We start from the raw sequence: 22,870 nt of genomic DNA, 5'->3' as shown, positions 1-22,870 counted from the left end.
TAGGCAAGCATTCTACCATGAGACCAAACTCCCAGCCCCCACTGCTGGTTTTTTAAGGCCGTGATGTTTTCCGGTCATCAAGAATGAGACTTCCCATTTCTCAGATGAAAAACCTAAGAGTCAGAAGTAACTTGCTTCTGGAGGGGAGAGATTTACTTTTTGAGATGCTGCAACCTACAGTTCCTCCACTGTATAGATACCTTTCCATATCCAAAAGCATTGAGGAGATGGGAATGAGTTGCTGAAGAGACATCTCCTATCTCTAATTCACAGCCATCCAGTCACCTTCATCCCCAGTGTCAGTGCCGAGTGGAGTGGAATGTTGCCAGCGCCCTGTCCATCTTCAGGCTCGGAAGCCTGACCTCTGGAAGGTGTCTGTAAATTGTTTTGCAATTTGAGAACATCTGCTCAGCTACAGTGACTTTTCAATTTTTGTTTTGTGGTGTGGGGGTTTTGTTTGTTTTTGGTAGTGCTGGGGTTTGAACTCAGAACCTCACTTCAGCCATACTCCCAGCCCTCCATTGACTATTAAAGAATTCAAAGACCTTTGGAAGAAGCCAAAGGTTCCCTGGTTAAATTCCAGGAAAAAAATTAGACACCCCCTTCCAAAGTGAAAGTCCAAGACCCTCCTGCTCCCCCACATTCATTTTACTGGATGAGTTAAAGGAAGTCAGGAATGATCACAGACCTGCCTGAGTCATTCTAGAGTTTCTTTTGTCTGTCTTTGGCAAAAACAACTCTTGCCAAGGAGGGAAGGAAGGACTTCTAGCCTAGAGAAAGGAGACTGTGAGGCCCTCTGGCCTCAGTGAGATCAGTGCTGTGAACAGCCATACTGCCTGTTGTGTGAACACAAGGAAACTCATATATACCATGGTTTCTTTAACAGGAGCTTTTGCAGTTCCCAGAGAACTCCAGATGATTTTGGTTTTGTGGGTGATCTGCATAAGGCAACCCAGGACAGGTCTTTGTAAGGGGCACAGAGTCAGCCTAGAGGTTCTTCTACAGGATCAGAACTCTCAATGCCTGATCAGAGCTGAGCCTGGCTGCAATGGGGGACACAGGCCTAGAAGCAAAAATATCTGAGGGCATTTTGGAGATGGATAGAACCTGGCTGGGGAAGTCAGTTTCCTCAATACAAAGACCAGTATACTAAAAGGCTGACTGAGGCCTAAATGGATCTCTAACCTCAGTGTTAGCTGGCCTGGTCATAGGAGTCAGCTTTGAGTTCTCAAATTTAGATGCCCTGGGCAGAGGAAAGAGAACATGATGAGATCTGGGAAGGAAAAGGGAGAAGAGTTCCTGGGTTTTGACAAATGGAAGTTCCTAAAGAGTTCTTTCAACTATAGTCAGAATGCTCTTTTTCCCCTTGAGGTTCTGTGGGGGATCAAAAAGTTCTAGCACAGTAGTATATGCTTATGATCGTAAGTTATAAAGACAGTATTTGGGGAGAGTGCCTACCTTTGCTGCTTACACACTGTGTGAGAGAGGAAAAGTTATTAAAATTCTTTGTGTTGGGGCGGGGAGTTTGGCCTAGTGGTAGGGTGCGAAGATCCAGGTTTGATTCCTTGGTACCACATACATAGAAAAAAGCTGGAAGTGGTGCTGAGAATCAAGTGGTAGAGTTCTGGCCTTGAGAAAGTCCAAGCTCAGGCCCTGAGCTCAAGCTCAGGACTGGCAAAATAAATAAATAAAAATAAAATAAAATTTCTTGTGCTTCAGTTTCCTCATCAGTATAATAGGACCAATACTAGTAAATAAAGACTAAGGGGCTTACTGTATAGAGAACATGCAGAATAGTGCCTGACATGCAGAGAGCCCTCAGGCCTGTTGTTATTATTACTCATCTTGCCACAGTAGGCATAAGATGTATTTGACACCCTGTGCCCAAGAAGTAAACACTGTTCAATAAGTGTATAAAAATGTCTGGTGCCAGGCACCAGTGGCTCATACCTGTAATTCTAGATACTCAGGAGACTGAGATCTGAGGATCATGATTCAAAGCCATGAGGCTCATGGTTCAAGACCAGCCTGGGCAGAAGAGTCCCCATGAAACCCTTATCTCCAGTTAACCACTCAGAAAACTGGAAGTGGTGCTGTGGCTCACAGTGATAGAGCAGTAGCCTTGATCAAAAGAGGTTAAGGACAGTGCCCAGGCCCTGAGTTCAAGCAAGGAAGAAGAAGAAGAAGAAGAAGAAGAAGAAGAAGAAGAAGAAGAAGAAGAAGAAGAAGGAGGAGGAGGAGGAGGAGGAGGAGGAGGAGGAGGAGGAGGAGGAGGAGGAGGAGGAGGTCTGTTCCAGACATAATAGCATATACCTATAATCCCAGATACTTAGAGGCTAGAGCAGAGGATCTGGAATTTAAAATCAGCTCATGCCAGTGGCTCACGTCTGTAATCTTAGCTACTTGGGAAGCTGAGATGTGAGGATGGTGGTTCAAAGCCAGCCCCAGCACTAAAAAGTCTGTGAGAATCTTACCTCCAATTAATCACCAGAAAATCGGAAGTGGCACTGCGGCTCAAGGGGTGGGGCAGTAGCCTTGAGCTGAAGAGCTCTGGGATAACACTCAGGCCCAGAGTTCAAGCCCCACAAATGACAGGACAAGAAGAAGAAGAAGAAGAAGAAGAAGAAGAAGAAGAAGAAGAAGAAGAAGAAGAAGAAGAAGAAGAAGAAGAGGCAGCTCAAGTACCATAGTCTGGGCTAAATTGGGATAGGAATAAGTTAACATATGTTATCTAACCCAGGCTTGCCTAGAAATCAGAATCCTCCTGGTTCTACCTCCCTAATTAAGGCAGAAATTTTCCCTGTTTTACAAATACTTAGGTACAGTGCTTTCAAAAGGTTCCTATGTAATTTGGTTCACATAGCTGATCCATTTCCCACCTGAGGAAAGTAGAATTTACCTTAGGATTCTTGGCTCCATTTCTCACTCCTGTTACTGCTTTCTGGTATTTTAGGGTTAGTGATAAATTATCCTTTTCAATAGTTTGCATTGTTCTAGGAGGCTGTCTTGTAAAGGGTATATGAAGTAAGGAAAAAGTGTTACCTGCCCCCCCCCCAGACTGGAGTGGTAGTGCATCAGCTATGAACAAGCAAGCTGAGACCAAGAGGCCTTAAGTTCAAACCCCAGCCTGGGAAAAGTAAAGTATTACCCCCAGAAGGGACACATGAGTTTCCACTTGAGCGACCACATGAGGGGAGATCTGTGCTTCTACCTCCTTACTCTCCCCAACCTAAAGAATTCAGGTTTAGGTATCAGTGGAACTCCATCTCCCCACAGAGGAGAAACTAAGCTATCTTCCTGTCTCCCGCACCCCCTACACACATTCTACTCCAGCATGGCTGACCTGGCAAAGGGAGGGAACAGGAAGGGAAGGAGGAGTAAAGTGAAATGGGCTGAACCACATGGACCAACTGAGAGACTAAATACTGGAAATTTTCCAGGGCAGTGTGGTCCTACAGTCCCTGCTCACTGGACCAGAGGCCTCCAGAGACCTTACTAGGGTCTCAGTCTTCAGCCCCACTTCCTGAGACTCAAGAGCATAGGCTTGACATGGTAAGATCAAAAACCATTCCTGTCCAGGAAAAGACCTGGCTCACTCTTGGGGTGACCTCACATCTTTAGGCCTTCCCTCTCCCCTCGCAGTACACTTCCCCACCTTTCCTTCCTTCGGTCTTGTGCACTGCCACTCCCCCGCTTCGTCCTCCTCGTCTTTGCCTGCCTCTTTCCTACCCTTCGGTCCGAGCTGCCGGCGCGGGAGCAGGCCTCCGAGCAGGTGGAATCCGCCTGGCGTCTCTCTGCGGTCCCCAAGAGGACTCGGGAAATGCGCCCTCCGCTGGCGCTGGGTGGCTGTTCCTGCGCTGTGGCTAGGTTCTGGAAATCCGCGAGAGGGGCGAGTTCTCCGAGGGTCTTCTGGAGGGTAAGGGATGTGAGCTGCCCGGACCACTGCGTCCTCAGCTCGCCCACCCCGCTCTCCGCCCCTCTTCGTGCCTGGGCATCAAGCCCGAGTAAATCCACTGAACAGCCCGCTCCTTTGATCTGCCGGCTCTCGGACCAGGATCACACCCCAACATACGAATACCACACACGCTCCCGTGGGCCCCGCATCCTTGGAACTTGAACTTGGAGCCCAGTTCGGCCCGGCACCTCGCCTACACCCCGGCTCTGCGCGCACCGGGCCGCAGCGGGGCGTGGTTCCACTGCCGGACTTTGGGGGGGGGGGCGGGGAGTTCTTTTCTTTCTTTCTTTTCTTTTTTCTTTTTTTGGTAGATAAAAACATTTGTTCTTTTGCTTCCTTTTTTAATTGTCTCTCGTTCCCTCCGGTCACCCTTGCTAGGACTTCTGTGATTTTTTTTTCTTTTCATTATCTCCCCCCTCCCTCTCCCTTCTCTTCTTTTTCTGGATCTCCCTAATCTGGTTTGGCTTTTTCCGCTGTAGCCTCTGGGTTCCTCTCTCTGGGGTGCTGTCCCCGGGCTAAGGTTACCCCGAGTCTCCGCATCTTCTTCCAGGCTCCTCCGCCTCTCTCTCTCTTGTCCGTCTCCCTCGGCCCCGGTCTGTCTGGTCTGAGTCCGGCTCCCCCGCCGCCGGCCGCAGCGGTGATTTATTCCCCTCACAAGGAGGAATCAGGTGCTGAACCAGGCCCCGGAACGAGGGAACAGATTTCTCCCAGGAAGGGTTTTGTGTGTGTGAACTAAAAGATGCTAATTACGGGGTGGGGGACGCGCCGCCTGGACGGGGAAGACGCGGCGGCCGGGCGCGCTGTGGCCGGCTGGCGGAGCGCGAGGCCGGGACTCCGGCCTCCGCAGGCGGGCGCTTCGGGGGAGCCACCTCTGCGCCCCTCACCCAGACTCTCGCCCTTCCCTGGGAACTTTCCTGTCCAAGTTAACTATTAACCTCTGGCGAGAGGCAATTTTCTTCGGAATTTCAGCGATTTCCTTTTTCGTGGTGGAGGCAGGTTAACAAGCCAACGGTGAGCTGCCGGCTGGAGTCTGCGCGCCGCCGCGAGGATGCCCCCGTCCCCCACCCTAAACCGTGTCCTATGGGACAGCGGAAAACTACAGCCCTGCCCACCACAGCCCTGCTGGTGCACGAAGCCGTGACCCAGGCCGTGCCCCGAGAGAAAGTGGAAAAAGCCCAACGCTCGGCCCCGGGGCAGGATTGAGGGGGAGGAGGGTAGTTTAACCCTGGCTAGCCAGAAACCTCCGACTTGGTGCCTTTATAGCCACACAAGAAGCCCTTGACCCACACAGTCTGGTTCACACAGTCTGCTCCGCGCCATACAGGGGGCTCAGGATGGCACAGGTTTACAGAACCCCCAACTATCCGTAGCTTCCTCCCGCTTTGCCCAGGTCAACTTGCAAAGCCCCCATGGGCGCACGCCTTGCAAGTTTGACATGGGCGAACTTTGTCAGACTTGAAGCTGTGGGCAAATTCCTTGCTTTTTTTCCTCCTCTCTTGTGAGAGTTCTTCTTGAAGCAGATGGGGTTCTCTGCCTCAAGCTCTGGGAGAGGAAAAGTTTCTGAAAGTCAGGGCCTTTCCTGTCCCCTTCAGGGCTATTGGCCCTGGCCATCTTCCAGGCTGCAAGACACTGTTACACATTCCTGGATCAAGGTGCCAGTGATTGCAGTAGCCAGGCTTGGCAGAGCCCTGGCCACTTCTCTGAAGCTGCCCCAGCTCAGAGGGCACTTGCTGACAGCAACTGTTAGGTCAGGGTTATTCTGGGCTTGGAGCCTCTGGCCTAACCATCTTCTCCCATACTGAGTCTAGCTTATTTGCCTCCAGCTCTTGCCTGGAGTCAGGTTTCTTTCTGCCACTGTCTTATCTCTGGCAGGGCTGCCTCTGTCTCTTGTCTCTCTGTCTCTGTCTCTCTTGTTTGTTTCAATGCACGGGCACTGATTGCGCCTTATGAAGTTCTAACTGGTTTTGTGTCAGGAAGATCTTTCTCGCTGCTACCCAGCCTGGCGTGACGGATTAAACATCAACTAGTTAAATAAAAATTAATATCAACTGCCTCCTAACTTCTAATGTCATGTTGTTTATAACTAATGAACTGATTAGGGGATAAACACATCACAGAGACATTCAGCTTTCCTGCCTAGCTTTGCTCTGCCTGGTGCCCACTCGTATGTCTGGCTAGGCCTCTGGCAGGCCCAGGTAAAGGGGAGGACTTCAGAGACTGGGGAGCACCCTAGGGCTTGCTTCTCCACGGATTGAAATCATTTTCTCTCCTTTTCCTTACTTGTCCTTTCTCTTTCCCTTTTTGTGTACACTTAATTTTCTCGATTTCTTCTTTTCCCCAATTTCTGCTTTATTTCTATTGCCTTTTCACCTCCTCCTGCTGCTCCTCCCCCTCCTGCTCCCCCTCTCCTCCTCCTCCTCCTCCTCCTCCTCCTCCTCTTCTTCTTCTTCTTCTTCTTCTTCTTCTTCTTCTTCTTCTCCTTCTCCTTCTCCTTCTCCCCTTCTCCTTTTCCTTCTCCCCCTCCTTCTTTCTTTCCTTCCCTCCTTCCTTCTTTCTTTCCTTTCTTCCTTCTTTCCTTCCCTATTCTCTCCTCTTTGCTTCACTGACTCTGTATATTAGAATATCCATGGCTTATCTCCTCCTTTCCTTTACCAGTCTGGGTCTTAAGGCCCTTTCTCTCTGAATCTCCCTTTCCCTTCATTTTGAGAGAGTCTGCCTCTCTCTTCTCTCTTCTTCCTTATTTAGAGCTACTTTTCCCCCAAACAATGTAGAGTGCAATGATTACCAGTGTTCTTGTAACTACAGTTACAAGTTCTTTTTCCCTGCTACCAAGCACAATGTGCCTCTCAGTACCCGGTAACACACACACACACACACACACACACACACACACACACACACACTCCAGCACATCAGCTAGAGAGAAGAAAAAGAGCTGGAATAAGTAGGGCTGTATTTTCTATTTCTCCCCTATTGAATCTGTGAGGAGAATAAGGAAATAAAAGTGTTTAAAAGTTTTGCTTCCCACTTGTCCCAGTAGCAATTAATACAAATTCAAGTGCTAAACTTAATTCCAAAAAAGAAACAAAAAAACCTAGCTCTGGTATTTTTCCTTCAAGGGCTTCAAAACCCTTACCAGCAGCCTCCTCTTACAGAGCCCATTTCCTAAAGATACTTAAACCAAATCACAATTGTCATCATGACAACAATAAAGCAGGAAGGCTGGTAATCACAGACCCAGCCCTGGTGATTTTTTTCCCCCTAAGAAGCCACAACATTTAAACTTGGTTTGCCCTGGACCGCAGGGTCTGACAAGACAATAACAACAGAAAAAGGCTTTTAAAACCAATTTAGCACACGTGAAAATGTAATTCTAATGAAGAATCAATAGGCTGGCGGATCATTTTTCCTGGGACTCCTTGGAGAACCTGAAAGAGACTTTCAATCAATGGGGATGGCAATAAGCAAAAGGGCCCAGGAGACAGTGTGGGACAGGAGACAAAGAGAGGCAGAGCCTGAGGGAGGAGGCTGAAGAGAGGCTGAAGCTTAGGGCTGGACTCTGACTAACATTGTTTTGCAGGCATCCAGAGGAAGAATATTAGAGCCAGAAGTTTCTCTCCTCCTCATGTCCTTCTAGAATAAGATGAACTAGTTAGCCCCATGGTACTGATGCTTCCATCAGGGCCTAGGCCCTGGCCTTGCCACTGTCTCAAACCTGAGCCCTGTGTTTAGTAACCTGAACAAACTGGGCTTAGGAGTAGGAAGTGGACCTGGAGCTGAGTGAGTTTATCCTCAGTTTAAAATAACCTGATTCCCAACTTTGTGCCCCTTTACATATGTGTCTGGGACACAGTGTCTCAAATTCTGCCTTTGTTAACACAGGAACAAGCACACCTGATGGAAGCATGGCCACACCTCACATTTTATAAATCATTTGCGTACCCATTATCACTTGAGAAACCTGGGAGAAGGGAATGATTATTATCACCATTTTACCAAACAGGAAACAGCCACAAAAAGCTGTGCAATAAAAGGTGAGTCACAACCCCTGTGTAAGTCTATATGTGATTCTGAGATGACATCAAGAGGTTAATTATATGACACCATCTCACATGTGTAATGGAGTAACCACATGGTAGTTGAATATGTGTGACTAGATTTAAATTTATTTGTTCTGGGTATAACAAAAGGAAATTTGGTTTTTGCTTTTAAGATTTAATGCACTGGAGTCGGAAAATCACTATTAGATGAAAAAGAAAAAAAAAACACCAATAAGGTCTGTTGTGTTTAATAAAAAATAAAAATGTTTGGCTAGGTGCTGGTGACTCATGCCTGTAATCCTAGTCACTGAGGAGGCTGAGAGCTGAGGATCATATTCAAAGCCAGCCCAGGGAAGGAAAGTCCATAAGACTCTTATCATCAATTAACTACCAAAAAAATTATTAAAACCCCCTTAAAGTGGAGCAGTAGCTTAAGTAACACTAGCTTTGAGCATAAAAGCTTAGGGACAGTGCCCAAGCTCTACATTCAGTTCCAGGATCAGCACAATAAAAATTTTTTAAAATGTTATGGAATTGTAGTCTCTTTGTACAACTATCTAACATTAAAATTTTCACATCGCTAGTGTGCCAGAGACATGGCTCAAGGGTTAGAATACCCATCTAGCAAGCAGTTAGCCCTGAGTTCAAACTCTAGTACTGCCAAAAAAAATGTTTATTAGATGGGACTGGGGGACCTTTCTAGCAGTGTGGAAGGCCTTAGGTTCAGTTCTCAGCATTGTTTTTTTTTCTTTTTAAGATACTAATTTGGCTAGGATTTCTCAGAAAGGACAGAAAGTCTATTCCTGTAGGAAGATTATAAGATTCAGGTTTGTTGTGGGTCCTTGTGCTTGTGCCTTTCCAGCTTCCTATCCTTAGTCCTAGATTCTCTCTAGATTACATAGTCGGTAGATGGGGTCTTAAGAGCTGATTTTCAGTTCACAAAGGAGTCTTCTGGGCCCTACCCACCTCTTGCCTTAGAGCTTTTCTTTCTTGGGAGTATGTGCCTGTGTGTGTGTGTGTGTGTGTGTGTGAGAGAGAGAGAGAGAGAGAGAGAGAGAGAGAGAGAGAGAGAGAGAGAGAGAGACAGACAGACAGACAGACAGACAGACAGAGAGAGAGACAGAGACAGAGAGAGACAGAGAGAGACAGAGACAGAGAGAGAGAGACAAGAGACAGAGAGAGAGAGACAGAGAGAGAGATGAGGGCAGTCTATGGTCTCCTCAGGCACAGAGCTTACCCCACACGTTCTTGTATGCACTCCTCAGGATTAGTGTGTGAGCAAAGCTCTAAAAGAGGGGATCTTTGCATAAGTGAGTAACAGAATAAGTGGTGTAAATGAGAAAAAAAGATCACAAGGAGGTTAGGCCTAGGAACACTGGTGCTCATAGAAAGGGGTGGGGGAGCGGGTAAAGCACAAGTTAAACAAGTGCTTATGGGAAAAAGTGGGTTGTGAGTCTAAAGGAGAATTTATGACCAAGGTGTAAGAGATGTAAATTCCAGATTGGGTAGGCACAATATGGAACAAAGCTAAAATGGGTCTTTGATCAGGGATGAAAGCAAGGACCCAAGAGACTTGGGGCCAGGGGGCCAGGATGTACTAGAAGCCCAGTGTTCAATCAGGCCAAGTGAATGTGGGAGAGATTGGGCCTTGATCCCTTTGCCCTTGGCCTTCACCAAGTCTCCAATGACCGTGGAAGCCAGGATCTTTTCCTTCTATTCTGAGTTGTTTGTTTGTTGGTTGGTTTTAGAATCCTGAGCAGAATGGCTTGTGAGGTATTTCCCGAGCTGTGCAAGAAATACACTGGTGAGCCGTTCTCTAAGAACAACTTTGTGGTGTGCAAAAGTTGGGGTCGATCTGATCTGTGAGATCTCGGAGACTGAGCCTGAGACCTGAAAGCTTATGGCAGGCTGCGGAGTCTGACGACCCACGGAGTGGGACAGGCCCAGTGGGGACAGTCGTGGGCAAGGGAATCTGCAAAAAGTTGTGGAATATATAAGAGTGAGAACGCCCCTGAAAGCGAGGCTGTACAATGAAGGGGAGCGTGTGACAGTGAAGAAGAGGGGGTGGTGTGAGAGGGTGTGCCAGCGTCTAGACCCAGGATTCGGTCTTTGGGTGCCTCCGGCAGCGGCAGCGAGGGTGTTGGCTTGCCTGCGGCTGGCTGGAGACCTGGGAGCTAGTGCGCGCGTGTGCGCAGGGCGGAGGCCCGGGGGCTCCTCCGCGGGTGGCTGTGCCTTGGCGCGGCGGGGTGGGTGAGCGCGGGGTGTGTGAGCGCAGGGTCTGTGAGCGCTGGCACGAGCGGCGCGCACGGCCCGGGCGGCGGGCAGCCTGGGTTATCTGAGTAGCTCCGTCTTGGGTGGCTGCGCCCAGATCTCTGAGCGGCAGCGGTGAAGGCGAAACGCGAGGAAAGACGGGAAGAGGAGGGAAGCCAGCCCCGGGCCCTGGTGGCTGCGGCAGGGAACCGAGCATGGAACAGAGTCAGGCAGGTAAGAGGGAGAGGAACCCTTCAGTTCCACTGGGAGGGGCGAGGGAGGGCAGGGAGGAGTGGGGGTGACCGAGACTAGCAAGGTTTCCATTCCTTTTCGGTCGTGGTCGTGACCAGGCAGCGGTAAGGTCTGGGAACTGAGGTTCTCAGGACTTTTCCCCACCCCTTGGACCTCCTGAGCCTTCCTTCCCGAAGCCCTTCAGATCTTCTAATGAAAACTTTCCACCTAGAAAAATGTGAGTTTTGTAACTTCTCTTATCCCCTTGCAAAACTTGGTGTTTTCTTTCTTTGGGCTGTCCAGGATCCGATCTTTCTGCTTTTTTTAAAAAAATTTTTCTTACAGGCATTAAGTATTTTGTAAAAGTTCTCCCAAGTTGGGAGTGTTGGGCAGGCCTTAGTTTCTTAGTGGAGAGTGAGGGGGTGGGCGTGGACATCGATTCTAGTGGGTGGGAAATGCTGCACAAGTCTCTGCACACGTGTGTAAGAGTCTTGTGTGTTTGCTTATGAGCAGTAGTGTAAATGTTTCTAAGCTCTGAAGGGAGAAGGTGTTACTGCCAAACTTGTGACTCCAGGAGAAAGAAAGTGGCAAGGGACCAGCAGGTCCAGAAGGGGAGGAGAAATTGAAATCATTTACCAAAAAGGTGTTGACTGTTCTCTATTATTTTCCTTTCCCCACCTCCCCTAGGCTCGATAGCTCACCCCTGACTGCCCCATTAGGTGTCCTGGTGTAGTATGTGTGTTTGGTGTGTGTGGGGAGGGGGTCGGTGGGGGGTATCAAATACCTAAGTTTAGTTCTGAACTGGGAGAGGGGGAGATAATTAGATCAGGTTCCCAGAGTTTTCCAAATAATTCAATAGAGGTCAAGGTCTAACTCTGGCCTTTCTACCTCACTCCTCACCTCCCCCAAATCTCATTTCTCCCCTCCTAACTCTCCCAGCTCAAGTTCCAGTTCTTTCAGCTGAAAACTCAGCCCACCTCTGCCTCCCAGCATGGCTTTTGCTCTAGTATCTTGGCTCAATTACTAAGCTGTCTCCATTTTCCTCCAGGGTTTTATCCCCACTGAGAAACCTAGGCGCCCTCAGAGTGTCAACTGCAGCCTCCTTGGGCTTTTAGGGCTCTGGGCAGACCCTCTACACCAGAGGTTTAAGTACAGAGATCAATAGCAAACAGTTGTAATGATCTAATTAATTATGGCAAAATTAAAAGCGAGTACAAAATCAATCTCTGATGGTGTTGAAGATGGAATTCAATTGAGAGCCCATCTGTGCACCCCCTCGACCGTATAAATATGCAGCCCAAGGACAGACCTAATGGCTGGGCCTTCCTGGGAACCTTTCTCCCTCTTTTCCGGTGAAGGGCTTCTCTCTCACAGACTCTCCAAGTCTATTTTTCCCTCCAATACCTTCTACCCTCCCCATTCTCTGACTCCTTTGCCCCAGCTCCTGAAACTCCACATTTCCATTTTCTTTCTGCGAAGGCATCTCTTCATGCCTTGCAGGTCTGAGGCACAATGCACTGGGTGGCTGGTCTCCCACAGCCCCATCCAGGCCTCCTCCTTAGCACCACAGGAAGACAGAGGTAGAGCACTGGGCGCATCCCCATTGCTGTCAAGCTTTCTCATTCTGGGTTACTCCAAATGGGAGCATGGCACTACCCACTTGGCCAGGGGCATCTGAGCTTACCCATGCCTGGAGTGGGTAGGCTAGCTGGCCTTCGGAAAGCTGGTAGGACAGCGTGGTATTGAGCTCCTGTTCTTTTCTCTCCTTTCCTGGAGCAGGGCTCACATTCCTGGCTGGTGCCACTCGTGCAAGGGTGGGGAAGAGCTGTGGAGCTGATCAGGAGGCAAGTGGAAGGAGTCTTTCCTTTCCAGGTGCCTGCACCAAGCCAGACCCCAAAGTCTTCTGCTTCCCCAGACACCTTTTCCCTTTTCTTCTCTTTTTTATGTCCTTTCCGGCTCTGCTTTCCCACCTGCATCTTTCCGTAACTGCATCTTGGCGGGGGCACAACTCTCTCTGGGCCTTATGTTCCCTCAGAAGACCGGGTCTTCCTTCTTGGCCCAGGCTGGCAAGTTCAAAATGATATTGATAGATAAGCACGATGGCGAGGGTATGCCTGCCAGACCTGCCGGCACAACCAATCGCTGCAGCCGGGTTTACACAGAATGCGGGTTTTGTTTCCTTTTCCTGAGCCTGTTTCTAAGCAGCAAAAACTGCCTGGAAAGGACAACAGTGTAAGGGGAAAGAATGATCAACTAGGTCAATTTTGATCTTCAGTTATGGCAGTCCCTACCTCCAGCACCAGAAAAATAAGACGTTTATTTCTGCGTCCCCTCTTTCTCCAAGGGCAGCTTTTGAGCTCCGTACCGGTGACACCTTGTCTCTCCATCCTGGAACCCTGGGTTCACTCTTGAGCTTACACTGAGTTCTCTTTTTCTCTTTAGAGATCCCTCCCAGTGGAGGATCTAGCTACCGGATCCTCAGAGCCTGGGGGGGGGGAATACAGCCTGCTGGCTCCTGCCCCCTTTTGCCAGGCCTCCTCACCCCGTTATTAATTGCTGTGTTGACCTGCAGGATTGATTGGTGGCCCTGCTGGAAGAGACTGCTGAGGCCTTGGCCTTTGAGCAGCCTCAGCTGAGGGCAGAGGGAGGAGGGGGAAGTTGCTGGACCTGGGTCCTGAGCTCCCATCTCAGCCCCTCCTGGAACACAACTGTTAGCCTAAACATTCTTCATTACTCCACGCACTCTGCACTCACCCTTAGGACACTCAGAACGCGAACTCCCACGATCTCCTCACCAACAGATGCTCTCACTCAAAGGCCATACATCAAAATGTTTCCTTGGTTTATTTAGAAATGGAAAGGATCTTCCCTGCCTTCATTGTAGTCAGTTTCTTATTCGTTATTCTTATTCGTTAGCTAGGGGTCTAAACCCCATCGCCTGAACTCCTAGAACGGGGCTCCTCTCATCTCTTTTACTTTACACCTTTTCTTTCCTAGGAACAGTAACCTAAAGTTGGCATAATCTTGGATGCAGGTGATCCTAAAAGTCTCAAATAAAATCACACACACACACACACACACACACACACACACACACACACCATCCCTCAAAGAGACCTTGCTCTAGTTTCTGGGCTATTCAGTTCAGGCCTTTTGTTTCAAATTCTGGGAATAGACAGCTAGGGCTCAAGGAGGGTGGAGGGCAGAGATGTGCAGTCAATCGGGACAGAGGGCAAACTCTCCCCGCCCCCTCCACACACACACACACACACACACACACACACACACACACACACACACACACACAGTGGCCTAAGCAGCCGCGGTCTGCACACACAGGCGGCCCCCGCAGCCTCAGCAACGCTTCCTGCAGCGACTCGAGGCTACTGAAAAGTGGGCTGAGAGCCCCCAGACGTCCCAGCGCCGGGCTGGGCGTTAACGGAGAAGGCAGACGTCTACAAACCTTGGCAGGTCCCCGACAGGTCCCCCTTTCCTTTCCTGAGGCCGCTCTCCCTGTGGTCAGTCCCTTTCGTCCCCTGTCCTCTGTCCCTTCCGCTCCGGTCCTTTGTTTCCTGCCACCTGGCAGCCGGCCTCCCGCCTCGGCGGTCCAACCCTTCGGCCTCCCGGCCTCTCGGGCGGGTCTGGCGCTGCCTTACCCGGCCCGGTCTCTGGCGCGCTCTCCTCCTGCTCCTCACAAGCACACAGCTGCTGGGAGAGGAGGAAGGGAGGGCGGGCGCGCCGCGGATGGATCCGAGACAGTAGATTTGGTGTGTGCTCACAACTCCGGGGAAACTCAGCCCGGGTGCTCCCGCCCCCTCCAACTTTTGCTGCCGAGCCACTGGTCCTTGCCCGCGTTGGACCCCGTGCATTGGCTCTCCCCGGTTTCCAGCATCTGGAGCTGTGAAGCCCCTTCTCGGCACTCACGTCCCTTCCTCTGTGGTTGCTACCACCTACCCCCCCTCCCTCCTCAGTCTCCGGGGTCTGGGGTCGCAGTGGCGGCGGTGGCGAGTAGCACTGGAGATGTCCTGGGTCCTCCAGTAGAATCCCCCCCATCGCAGATCACAGCCCGAGGAGCCAACTCCTCCTCGGGCTGGTTGAGAAGAGAGTTAATCATTACTTCCACCGACAGTCAGCCTCACTTCGACTCTCTCACCTTGGCTTGGAAGGGGGGTGGTGGGGAGAGGGCATTTGGCCCGGTGGAGACTTTGGCTTGAACCAAACCAGGCTCTTCCGGCCTTCCAGGGACAGGGTTCTTTTCCATCCCCTCGCACCTCCTTCATGACCATTTTGATCTTTCTTCCCTCCTCTCCCTCCCCTCTGCCTCCTTTCCCAACCGCCCCGTCTGCACTGTAGCTTTGGCAAGTTGACTGCGGGTCCTGAGAGGGCCAATTCTCTTTGTTTGGAACAGGACTGGACGGAATTTCCTTCTCTGAGTCTCTGCCAGTGGGCGGGCTCCTCCCAACGTTTTTGGTGGACTGGCAGAAGGGGACCAGACTGGAGGCCACAATTAACCTGGCTGGCTGGGGTGTGTGTGTGTGTGTGTGTGTGTGTGTGTGTGTGTGTGTGTGTGTGTACTTGTGTATGTGTGTGTGTGCGTGCGCGTGCGTGCGTGCTCGCGCAGGAAATGGGAATAGAGGAAAGGGAAAAGGGGAAGAGCAGAGTGAGAAACCTAGATGGAATGTGGTATGGTCAAAAAGAAAAGGGCTAAAAATCTTTACATAAAGGAAAACAGGAAAGAGGAATCCCACACCACCCTTGTAGGACAGAAGTTGAATGAAAAACATTACTTCCCTGCTCTGCTAAATGCTCAGATTCCCTCCTGTCCCTCTTTGTGGAGGGGTAAGGATTGAGAAACCTGGGCATCTGTGGGCTTAATCTACTACAAAAATGTTTGTTTGTTTTTTTTTCAAAATGTTTCTTGGCTAGTTCCACAGAACGGACAAGTGTAATTATCCCCATTTTACAGGTGAAACACAGAGGCTTTAAGAATCAAAAAGACTGTGTAGACAGTGGCAGCTGTGGGTGAGTGGTTCTGTCAGGCAAATCACATGTGGGGGGGGGCTTTCTGCCTCTCCTCTCTTCTAGCTTGTTCTCTTTGGTCAGGGGTCTCCACTACTCATACTCTATGGACTTACTGGCCTAATTTCTTCTGGCTTGACTTTTTCCCCCCTAGCCCCCTACTGGAGCCACCTGGCTGCCCCGTGCCACTAAGGAGGCTGCTCTGGTGGCCAAGTGGCTTACATTGTCATTGCCCCTTAAAGGGACTGTGAAAGGCTGGACAGGTCGCAAGGACCTCTCAAGAGGAAGTAGGGCTAAAAGGGGGGAGGGGCCAGCAAGGATAAAAGCCCTACACGTGTGCGAAGTCTCCACTGAACCAACACACCCGGCAGGCGGGGCTAGCTAAGAGTCACCCCCCCCAGGGGTGCCCAAATATTGGGAACAAAAGCGAGATGAGTGAGACCAGGAGGGAGGGAGTACGGGAGAGAGCGAGGAAGCAGAAATTAGGGGGTCTTAGATGAAAAAAAAAAAAAAAGAAAGTAGCTTTAGGGGGAATGTGCTGTGGAGTGTGAAATTGCAGCCCACGGTGCTCCATATTGTACCAGAAGCTCTTCCAAAAAGAAAAAAAAAAACCATCCTCCACCGAGACCAGAGGGCTAGGCAGGGGGAGGGGAGGGGAGAGAAGGGGGAAGGGGGGGGAAGGCCGGGGCGGGAGCTGGTCAGGCGCTTCTAGAGAGGGGCCCCAGTAAGCACGCGGACTGCCCGGATCCGGCAGCCGTGGGTGTGCGGGGCCGGGGTGCACCGGGACCCCGAGGGCAAACGGGCCTTAGGAGTCTGCTCCGAGATTAGTCTTCAGAACTTTTCTTTCTTTTTGGTGATGGTGGTGACTTCTAAAACTGGGCGTAATTTAGGCAAGGAGCTCGGCTGCGGAGCAGCGGCTCACTTCTCTCTTCTATCTCTTCTTCTTTTCTTCCCTTCGGACTAGTTTTTTCTCCCTTGATTCTAAACAGATTCTCTCCCAGCCCCCCCCCCCCCAACTTAATGCGTTTAATTTGGTCCGCGCTGTAGGGAGCATTTCCTGGGGAGATACACTTAATTTCGGAATTTCTAATCCCTTCGCTCACAGTCCAGTCCCTAGCTCCCCGAGCTGCTCTCTGGGAGAAGGCAGGCCCAGGCCGCAGGGGAGGGGAATAGATGGGATGCGCCGTAGAAACCCCAAACCCCTACTAGACATTCCCCCCCCTTTTTTCCCTCCTCACCCCGTCCGCCTTCCTGCACTGCTCAGGGCTGGGCGCCTGGGGCCCGAGTCTGCGCCCTGCAGCAGAGGGGAAGTAACCAAGCCTTTGCCTTTTCTCGCTTGGGCAGAAAGCTCTAGGCCAGGGACCTAGAAACCGGAAACCAAGCACGAGGGGCTAAAGAAGCAATTGGGGGGCTGTGGGGGGAGGCAGTGAACAGGATCCACGCAAGGCAGGCGTATAGATCCTGCAAAAAATATCACTCGTGGTTTAGCACCTATGCATAGGTATATTGGTCGGGGAGACACGTTGGGGACCGTTGCCTCCCACCTTCACCCAGGCACAGCAGGCGTGGCCCAGCCCGACCCTAGCTGGGTCCGAAAGGGAAGCAGTAGTGGCGGGGGACGCCGGGCGCCAGGCGAGCCTAGCAGGGAAGGGAGCGAAAAAGGCGAAGGAGCCGAGATCCACAAGGAAGATTTATTGGGCAGATCAGATGCACAGAGGCGGCTAATGAAGCAAATCCCGAGATGGGTATCAGAGCAACTCCCCAAAAGTTTATTTGCCTTTAAATTTCCGCAGGGAGGCGGGTGCCTTGTTTGAAGTGTAAATGCCCCTAGGTTGGGGGGGGTGGGATGGGGGTGGAAGGGCTGCTTTGAAAACACCAGAGAGAAAAGGTTCATTTAGAGGCAGACGGAAAAGCAACCAACCCTGACAGGTCGGAGCCCTGGCTGTGTTTGGAGTTGGGTTGTTTTCTTTCTTTCTTTTTCTTTTCTCCTTTCCTCTTCTTTCTTTCTTTTTTCTTCTCTTGCTTCCCTCCCCTAACAGACACTATAGAACAATAAAAAGAAGAGCAGAAAGGAGATGGAAGAAGGCTGTAATGAGAGAAATGTGCAAGTCAGCCTAGAAGAGAAGCCTAGAAGAGATGGCATAGCCTTGCCTAACAGGTCTTCCAGATTGTCAGGGAGTGTTGTTCTTTGACTTATTTCTCCCTCTTTGACGTTCTAGGCTCAGGGATTTAAGGAAGAAGTTGCTAGGGGCTGGCCTCACAGGTGTGTGTCTGGTGTGACTGTTCAGTACAGTGCTAGGAGGGTGTATGGAGAGCAGGGAGTGTGCCCACCGCCTTGGCTCCCACTCCTGAGAGGTTGTATGTGAAGGAGAGGTATGAAAATGCAACTTGCAGTCCACTCTATGCACTGTTTACAAAATGTGGAAGCACTCTCCCAACACATGAAAAGGACTGTGGTCTCTACTCACACTTAGTATGTGCAACACAGGGATATATTGAATTCTAGAATCATCAAAATCTATTTAGATTCTTGAGGAGAGATTTCACACACAGCCTGGTTCCTCCTATAGTTCAGACTTCCTAAGACTTAATTTACTGGATGACCAACATAAGAAAACCTGGGGGCAAAGACTCCTCTCTGGGCTCCTCTCTGTAGGACCCTTCTTCAATGCTCCTACCTCGGATTCTGGGTTAATTACCTTCCCCAAGGAAGCCCAAGTCTGTACCAGCTACCACTCCAGAGTCCCTTGCTCCCAGGCCTGGAGGCTGTTCCCTTTAGGCAGCAGGAACTCTTGTTTTTCTCCCCACCCCTCCCTCCACTCGAACTTAGTGCGAGTTCGTGGGGTTGTGAGGCCAAAGCAAACCCCGGAGCGCCATCTGCAGGCCTTGAGAGGAAGAGACTGGCTTTCGAGGTTGGACCCAGCACCTTCATTCAGAGTCCTGCAGAAGGAAGGGAATCTGCTTCGCTGCCCAAAGGAAGTGCGGGCAGTAGCTGGGATGAGATGAGGGGAGAAATGGGGAAATATTTTCTTCTCTGGAAGTCACTCTGCAGATGGAAAAATCAGACCTGGCTCAGGACAATCATCAGCAAGAAGGTCGAATGCCAGGATCTCAACGGACCCAGCTCTCAGACTGGGAAGCTCGGAACCCTTCCGAGGCTGAGCCTGATGTAAAACCCACCCAAGGAGTAAGGGCACCAAGAAAAACCGGGGTCGGAGATGCCTAGTGGGAGTCAGGCTGAGTCAGGCTGAGTCAGGCGGGCGCGGACACGTAGTCTATCTACTCTTCAAGCTTTGCCAAAGGGACAAGGGCAGGAGTCCTAGGCCCTTCCTCCAGGTCCCTGGAGGTGCAGAGAGTTAGCAAAAGGCACCCCAAATCCCGTAGCCAGAGCGCAGCGCAGCTCTAGCTTCCCTGAGCCGCCCTTTCTAGACCCAGGGAAGCGGGAGGAGGGAGCAAAGGAGGGAGAGAGAGTTAAAACATCAGCTGAAGTGCCAAGATGATTTATGAGACGAGGGAAAATATTTCATAAAGATCTCCCGGATATTCTGTACTTAACCAGTTAGGAGACAAAGGGCTTCTCCTGCCTAGTGTATGCGAGCGGACCCTGGCGAGCCAGGGAGCGGGTGCCGGGAGAGCTGCGGAGGCCGGGCCGGCGGCTCGGGTTGGAGTGGGGCCGGGCCGGCGCGCAGCGCTGGCTGCGCTCGCTCGGGATCCGCAGAGCCGCAAGCCCGCGGGGCTCGGCCGGGTTCGCAGCCTCCTCTTCTTCCCATCCGGGGAGAGGGCGCCTGGCTCTCCCGCATCCTCTGCAACCAGCGACCAGCCGCTCCGCACCGGCTGGGTTCCCGGTCCATCTCCCCAGTTACCCGAGGGTCCAGGAGTCAAGTCTCCCCAGGCTCTCCTGCGGCCATCCGTTGGGTCCCACCGAAGCAGGTGGGTCCTCGCCAGAGGCCTCTAGCGGGGGGGGGGGGTTCTGCTTTGACCCAGTGGGTGCCAGGGAACCAGGGGGTCCTAACCACATGTGGAACAGGAGAGGACAAACTGCCGGGCACTTTGTCCTAGAATATGAGAATGGGGGGGGGGTGCAAGGATTGGGGGATATCGCGGAAGGGAAAGGCGAAAAGGGAAGGGCAGGGAGGGTGGGAGGAAGAACCTGGAAGGGGCGGAAGGGAACTAAGGGGAAGTCGGGTTCGGATTTGAGGTGCCGGCCGGGCCGGGGGGCCGAGCGGCTCCGGAGGGCGGGCGCCGGCCGCTGGAAGGCCGGGCTGGGCGAGGTGGGCTGGACGGAGAGCCGGACTCGGGGCCGGCGCGCTCCGCGGCCTTCGCCGGTAGCTGAATATTCATTAGACCGGCCCCGCTTTATCCTTATCTAACGTTTATCTCCTCGGCGAGTTTCGTTTCTCAGAGTAGTTTTAATCTCAGGCTCCCATTCCTCCTCCTCCCCCCCCACCCCGCTCCTCTCCCTCCCTCTCCCTTCGCCCAGAGCTCCCTCCCTCCCTCCCGATCTCCCCCCCCCACCCCTGCCCTCCCTACGCCAGCACCGGAGTGACAGGCGCGGGGCCCTCCTCGCCGAAGCTCGGGGCTCCGGCGCTGGCGAATCACAGAGTGGTGGAATCTATTGCCTTTGTCTGACAAGTCATCCATCTCCCGGCGCGGGGAGGGGGAGGGGGTCTGGAGGGGGCTTTGCAGCTTTTAGAGAGACACACACGGGGAGCCGCGGCTCCAGTCTCCGGCCGAGTCCTCTCGCCGCCGCAACCCACCTGGGGCCAGCCCGGCTCCGCCAGCGCCGCTCGGCTCCCTCCCTCCCGGCCCCGCGGCCGCCGCGGCGCGCGTCCGCCTCTTCTGGGGGCGGGGGCCGGCTCGCGCGCTCCCCTCCCGCCGGCGCCCGCTCGGACAGCCCGGGGATTGCTACTTCTCTGCCAACTTCGCCAACTCGCCGTCACTTGGAGCGGCCCAGCTCCCCTCCCGGCGCCCTCGGGCCACCCTCGCGCAGCGCCTTCTTCCAATCCACGCCTCTCAGATGACCAGGTTCCAGGGGGAGCTGAGCTAGCGGCCTTCCCCGCTCGGCCTCAGCCCTGGTCCCAGCTGCTGCGCACGCCATGAGCCCCCAGTTCCCCTTCGCCCTGCCCGTCACCCCGGGGCCGCTCTACTGACCGTCCTGCCCCGCGTCCCGACCCTGGGAAGTTGCGGCCACTGCGGTTGCCAGCCCCGGCGGGCCCGGGGAGGGAGGGGAGCCCCGGCGGGGAGCGCAGCACCGCGCCCCCGGTCCCCGCGCGCCCCGCAGCAGCCGGGCTCCCGCTTACCCTTCCTCCCCCACCGTCCTTCCCTTTTCTCCTCAAGTCCTGAAGTTGAGTTTGCGAGGCGACACGGCGGCGGCGGCCGCGCTGCTCCCGCTCCTCTGCCTCCCCATGGATATGCACTGCAAAGCCGACCCCTTCTCCGCGATGCACCGTGAGTACCGGAGCCCGGCTCCTGTCCCCCCGGTCGCGCGGTTCCAAGCCCGTCTCTCCCCGGCGCGGCCAGGTTCCCTGCGCTCAGGTCCCACGTCAGAGGCCGCGCTGGCTTCTCCAGGTCCCCCCTTTTCGTTCTGCCCTTTACTCTCCTACGGTGTTTCTGTGCTTTCCATCAGTCTCTTTTTGCCTTTTGTATCTCTGCATGTTCCTCTGCCTGCCTTCCTACCTGCCCTGGTTCTCAACACCTGCTTTGCTGTTTTCCACCTGCTTTCTTTCTTCTTAGGTCGTGGGATCCACAGCCCGGGGTCCTAGCTCCAGTCTCTCATTCCCCAGTCAGCCCCTAATCTTGGGTTGGAAAACTCACTGGCAGGCAGTTTTCAGGGTGTTGTGTGAATGGATTTTGTCCCCATCTCTGCCTCCTTCCCTCCTTATGTGTCCTCCTCTCTTTCCTTACCTCATCTATATTCCCCCTCCCCTTAAAAAAAAAAACTTAAACAGTTGTGAGTGTTCACCGTGAGACTTCTAGTCCGGGCAACCCCAGTGTCAGGACAATTGGGGTAGAAGAGTAGGAGGGGATGCCCTCTTCTGACCCTCAGCTCCCAGTATCTCTTGGCCTTTCCAGCCTCGTCCAGGCTTCTTGGGAGTTCATTTGAAATACTTCCGTGCTCCTTTTCTACCGCCCTTTCCTCTCTTCCTTCCTTTCCCTTTGAGTTGTGAATCTGAGGTTGTCGGAAGGAGGTGGTTGGACACCTTTCTCTGTCTCTGCCGGGGAGATGCTCTAAAAACAAAGAAGGATTCCAAGAAGAAATCAAAGTCTGGGAGAGAGCAACTATCCCAGCTTTCCAAGCTGGCCCCTGGGTAGTGTTGGACTCTGGTCTCAGTTCTAGAGACTCCTTGCTTGCCTTCCACTCCTTGTTGAGGACCAAGTAGCCAGCTCCCTGGCCAGAGGGTCAGCAAAGAGAAAAACCAAGGGGGGGGGAAGAACAAAAGGAAGGCAAATGCCAATGCTGAGGAGAAGGGAAAGAGAAATCAAAACAAGAAGAAGGAAATCACAAGGAACTGAAAATATTTCATAAAGAGAATAGAAAAATAAAGGAAAGGGAGAAATATTTCTAAAATTGAAATTTATCTATCTACTTCATGTCACTGTCTTTAGCTTGGAAAACTATTTGGGAGTTGTTTTTTTTTAAAGCAAGCTGTTTTTTAAATAGGATTCTAAATAGAAAACTCCTCCCCATCTGTAGATTAATAATTAAGGATAATTTGTAACTTTTCACAAGGAAACTTTTTTTTTTTTAGATCTGGTTCCTATCTGTGCTTAAGACAAGCAGGGAGAGCTGTGTTTTCTTGTAAGGCTTGAATTTAGCTTTATATAGGAATATTTAAAAAAAGAATCCGGAGATAAATACTTTTCCCTATATATTTATTTCCCAGCACACCGGCACGGAAAACCCAAGCCGGGGCTTCAAGCTGCCGCGGGTCTCCACCAGCCACCCGGCTGGAAAGCCCGGCTCCTTTTCGCAGAGAGCAGAGCTGGGTTAGCGCACCGTGCCGGCCCAGACCGCGGCCTCGAGGCCCGGCAGCCGTTGCTCTGGCTCTCCGCTTTGGCGGGTTGCTCCGGTGCTCCTTCGAGTGGCCGCCCTGGGAGTCACTTTGAAACCTAAAGGGAAGCAAGGACAGTAGAAGGTGGTCGGACGGAGGGACGGAGCAGCAGAGCGCGGGCCCACGAGCCCGAGGTTGGCCTGCGAGCAGCCGCGGCCCAGATCGGTGCTGGTGGCTGTGGCGCATTCCAAGCCCGTCTCGACGCGGGTCTTCCCGGCAGATCGCGGGCCCTGGACTTTGGCGGTGCCTTCACCCAATCCCCACCCCTTAGATTGGGGCAGCGGGGCCGTGCCGAGAGCCTGCAGAGGCTGAATTATTCATCT

The 22,870-nt window shown here is 52.3% G+C and overlaps 1 long non-coding RNA gene across 1 annotated transcript; it reads left to right on the top strand.

The window, feature by feature from the left end:
- Positions 1-10,383: 10,383 nt before the first annotated feature.
- LOC150053942 (uncharacterized) lies at positions 10,384-22,446 on the top strand. The gene is made up of 3 exons (XR_016537808.1): positions 10,384-10,479; positions 20,833-20,947; positions 21,657-22,446. It is a non-coding gene; the product is annotated as an uncharacterized LOC150053942 (long non-coding RNA).
- The last annotated feature ends 424 nt before the right edge of the window (positions 22,447-22,870 follow it).

The sequence above is a fragment of the Megascapheus bottae genome, chromosome 15 (assembly GCF_031878675.1).
Source record: "Megascapheus bottae isolate mThoBot1 chromosome 15, mThoBot2.hap1, whole genome shotgun sequence".
Taxonomy (NCBI): domain Eukaryota; kingdom Metazoa; phylum Chordata; class Mammalia; order Rodentia; family Geomyidae; genus Megascapheus; species Megascapheus bottae.
Note: the sequence above shows the minus strand (reverse complement) of the source record. Positions and strands in the feature narration are given on the sequence as shown.